The sequence below is a fragment of the Seriola lalandi genome, unplaced genomic scaffold (genome assembly GCF_002814215.2).
Source record: "Seriola lalandi dorsalis isolate HSWRI2012SDOR001 ecotype SW California unplaced genomic scaffold, Sedor1 jcf7180002053074, whole genome shotgun sequence".
NCBI lineage: Eukaryota > Metazoa > Chordata > Actinopteri > Carangiformes > Carangidae > Seriola > Seriola lalandi.
Genome location: NW_019523627.1, coordinates 215,338 through 220,469, shown reverse-complemented (window position 1 = coordinate 220,469; position 5,132 = coordinate 215,338).

Below are 5,132 nucleotides of genomic sequence, written 5' to 3'. Positions count from 1 at the left end.
CATGATTTATTTTTTTCAATATGGGGTAATGGGTGTGGTGGAAAGATGGTATCAACAAGAGCACCATTCATCACATCTACAGTTGTATCTGCTCCTGCTTCCCACCACATTCATGCATCCACAGAATGAAGCGAACATACACACATTTGTGAAAACAGAGAAAATCTGTAGTGAAGTATTGGTTTATTCTGCAGAAATAATCAATGGAGAGATTAACCTTGTAATGAGTGTGGGTGGAGAGGCCACTGCTGCTCAGTTCTTTGATTAATCATCGCCATGCTCCTCGAAAAACCATTCGCAACTAACTGCCTCATCAGCTTCGATTATTCAAGGTTCCAGCGGGTCCAAACGGACGACAGGGAAGACAAAAGGAACTAAAACTGATGTATCACATTACATTCATTGCTTTTTTTTATTTCACGAAATGAGAGTTTGGAGATATGGATTTTATATTTTTGGACATGCTCCGTGTGGGGAATTAATTATGGTTGTAAATTAAGCATTAAAATCCAAAATTAGATATTCTTTTATTTGTTTGTTTGAATATAGAATTACAAAATGATTTGTGATGGGATGGATCAGTATCATTACTTAAAGAGGTCATTTTTTTAAAGATGTAATAATCTGCTTTTATTGATCATCTTCAGCATCGTTTCCGGAATGGCCTTCAAATATTCTCCGTCTATAAAAGCAGATATTTGTGTTTTTGTCTGCACTTTCACCTTCATCATACCTCTCAGACTTTCAGTTCAGAGAACATGAATCACTCACATGCCTTTCTGAGTAAATACTGTGTTTGGTTCCTTTTCCAGCCTGATTCACTCATTTCTGACAACAAAAAAATCCCTAAGCAGACCGAACTGCACCCCCCAGACAGAGCAGCAGCAGCATCCACCCTGCCAGACGCAGGCCCCTTTGGCCTGCTGCAGGTCTAAATTACTGTAATCAGAGGATGAATAGCAATCAGCAGCCTTGTACGAGCTGCTGGCAGAACGCCTGACCCCCGGCTCTCTCCACCAATCAGACCGCCGCGTCCCATTCACAGCTAATCACGATGTGCACTCAGAGCTCACCACTTCCCTCACATTTGATGGAGGAAGCACTCCTCTCCTCCTTTTGTCTTTTTGTGTCGGGCTGACCGGAGTCGACCGGATTGATGAGGGATGACGTTGTGAGATGAAGCTCTTTCCTGTGCTTACATGGTGGCAGCCATGGCTTCCCTCCTGGCTCCAGATATAGAGGCTCACCACTGATGAGACACTTTACACAAAAGTAAAGTTTCACATAAAAATTTAGACTATAATTTCTGCTGCTAATGATGTGTTCAAGTGAGGCAGGAAACGGGGGGTGGGGGTGTGTGTGCTATTAATTTAACAGACTTACAGGACTGTACTGAAGTGATCACTCAGAGGCTTGATGACCAGTTCAAACTGGGTATGATTTTACTCCTGTCAAAGTATAACTGAGGCAGGGCCATAACTGTGTTGTCTCTGGTAATGTGGGGACTTTAATGAGCTGAGGAGGACTAATTACAGTAATTTTACACATGGTCGATTCTTGAAGGTAATTCTGATATTTTTAAGCTCAACTTTGATTTTTGGTAAACACCTTTTTTTGTGATCAATTCCTTATTGTGTAAAACAAACTCACAGAACAAAGCAAAATCAAACATACAAAAAACAAAAGAAAAGGATATGACAGATCCAAACTAACTACTACTGAACATCCACACTTTTTGAAAGTTGTTTAATGCTACTTGCCTCAGGGGTTCAGGTGCAAGGGAAACATTTATGAACATGAATAGATAAACCATGTATGTATCCATACACATGTATTTATATAAATACATACAGTGTATTTTTAAAAACATCACAGCTTTTCCTGGTGTTTTTCCAGTAATTCATTCTTTCATTGATGAAGAAAGTAATGAGACTGAATTGTCATTTTGTTTCACTTCACCAATCATGGTTCAATATATAACTTCAAGTTCAAGTATGATGTGGAAACTTTAAACCTCCAACAAACAAACACTAAGAAGAATCGACTTTTCAGTGAATCAAGATTCATCTTGTGTCCAGCAGTTATGAAAATTTACATTTTCACAGATTCTGAATTTTTATGTTTTTGTTTGACTATTTTGTTTTTAGTGACACAGATTCAAGGCATCAGGTTTTTAAAAAAAATAACGACACATTCTTAAGTGGCTGAATGAGTTAAAAGGTGTAAAAGTGAACGTGTGAAGGTTGGAAATCACACAGGCCCCTGATCAACTTTCACTTTTGTGAATAACTGATGAGAAAGAAGAAGGGGAAAAAAGGGGGTGATGGAGGGAGAAAAGGAAAAGCTCATCTACCATGAAGGAGGATGTCTCTGTCACATGACTCACCCCCTCCCCCCCATCTTCCTTTCTTACCCTTTGCACCCCCCCCCCCCACACACACACACACACACACTCTTCCCTACCCTCTGCTTGCTGCCAGGGGTGGATCCCAGCATTTATCTCCACCATCCAGCCCTGGTGTCTCCTAGCAACAGAGTATGGATAATTTAACTGCCCCTGCATCCACTGTTTTATTCCTCCAGTTGTTACACAGTATGCCAACTGCAGTTATTTACATTTTCTGTGCTTATTTTCAACACTCAGGCCCCGAAACTACCCAGACTCAGATTGTTGGTGTTTCGTTTTTTGTGTGTGTGTGTGTTTTTTTTTTTTTTTTAGTACTTGTCTCTCTGGCTTGGAGCACTCAAACCATATCAGTGCCACACTTGAGGCAGACAGACAGGCAGGAGAGGCTGTTCTGTCAGGACGTGTCACTCCAGGATCCAGCAGGTGCACAAAACACACACTAACACGAGCACAAACACACACACACACACACAATCAATGGGGGAAGACAGGACTTGGCCCTCGGTCTGAAAGGCCCTCGCAGAATCAATTAGCATTTAAATTAATGAAGCGCGTAATGAAGAGAGCGCTATCTCTCCTGCAGAAAGCCGACAGACAGGCAGAGAGCTGATTGTGAATCTGCATCAGGAAGACACACTGAAAGGAACATCAAAGATATTCAAATATTCGCCCCCCACTCCCCCCCCCTTTAAGGAAAAGGGCCAAATTAAAAGCAGAGCAGCTTTAAATAAACCTACAATTTGTATGTAGTGTTAATATAATCACATTTCCATATAAAAAGTGCCATTAATAAAACACATAATTAAAGATAAAATGATTGCATGGAAAAGGCCGTCTTTATCTTTCAATATCCATCAGTGCAAATATGCTTAAAGGAGGCTGCTTCCGGTGCAGATAACCCTAACTGATCCATTCACGCTGATGGGAATTTCATTCTCATTTTAACTATTCAGAAAATATTTTTCCATTAAAACACACTATATATACATTTTTAATAAAAATATATATTTTTTTAATCAGATGTATAATTAATTAAGTGTAAAAATACGTGCTTTAATACCTTTCCTCCACCAGCAACAGTGCCCAACCAAGGCAAGTAGAAGGGTTGTAATGCTTTCATTCAGTCTTTTTTAGGATTAAATATTTTTACCCCCGCAAAAAACTATTGCTGTAAAACCCACACAATACCTAAAAAATGCCTTCTTCGCAGACTTCTCAGAGAAATGTCAGCGGGCTGTATCTACCAACAGACTGTGTTTCTGAAAATGAACTTTAGTTTATAGTTATTTATGCTCCATGGCTTGTAGGTATAAAGTGTTTCTGTATTCGTTACTGGGTGTGGGTTTCTACATGTCCTGGTGCTATTAATATTTTTACATACAGTCTGTGATCAATATTCATACTGTAATCAATACAATAACTTATTTTGTAATTGAGTACATAAGTAAGTGGTTTAAGGTTTAAACTCAACCACACCAAACTGAGTAAAATTCACATCATAAACTGAATTATGAGGAAGACTTCATCATAAGAATATTTATAAAACAAGGGGGAACTTTAGAGTTTGGCGTTATCTCACAAACTAGTTTTCACTGGATGCCATTTTGCCAACATTTTCTTAACACTCATGTTTCTTTCAAGAGGGAGTTATCGTTGGTATCAAAAATGACCAATATCTCCAGTTAGGAGGCTGACATGAACCATTTCTCCAACTTGATTGCTTGTTATTACTTTTTAAACGAGACTAGCTCAAAACCTATTATATGACTGGAGCGACCATTGTGCGAAACTGAGGCCATAGTTGAAAACTGTTATGAAACTGATGTCATTGTGTTGTATGTGCCATGTGAAGAGTAACATTTTTAATTTATTTTATCAACAGATAAATTCAGTCAACTGCCTGAAAGTTAAAGGACAAGCATATTTATTTGTTTATTTATTTATTGTTATAATTTTAATTTTAACTGCACTATTTATTGTTGTATTGTTTTTGAGTCTGATAACCTTTTACTTTCTTTTGTTGGAGTGTGAGGCACTGGGTTGTGGCAGAAAAATGCTGTTAGTGTGTTTGTGTCTGCAGTGGCTTTTGTGTTTGTGGCAGGATTCAAACAGCTGATGTTGACGATAAGCATGCAAACACACACACACACACACACACACACAGAAACAGTGACACTTCAGACTGACAGCATGTCTCACACTGAACAAATCTGACTGTATGTTTGCACAAGCTGATTCTTTCACACTTCAAAGAAGAAAAAGAGGGAGGTGTCTGTGTCTCTGTGTGACTGCATGCCTGTGCACACACACTGACAGCAGCTACTGAGTGGCACATAAACCTTATCGCCTCAACACAGTGACAATAGGGAGCTTCTTTGCCCGGAGCGTTATGTTGCTGCTGTGTCCCTCATTTAAAAAAAACCCACTGAGGACAGCAGGGGGGAGGAGGAGGAGGAGGAGGAGGGCTGTGCTTCCCCTCCTCAACATGACTCATGTTGCCCCCCACACATGCAGCACTGCCATACAGACCCTCACCCCGTTACACATAAACACAAATCAAATGCATCTTCGCTTACAAAAAAAACTGTGTTGCATTATATAAGTTAAAACTTGGTTTCTTTGATTTGTTTTATATTCTGTTCCAGTGTCTTTATTTGTCACCTCTACCCTGACCTACAGGAGAGGAGAGAAAAAAAAAGACAGAAAACAAGAAGAGAGGAAGAAG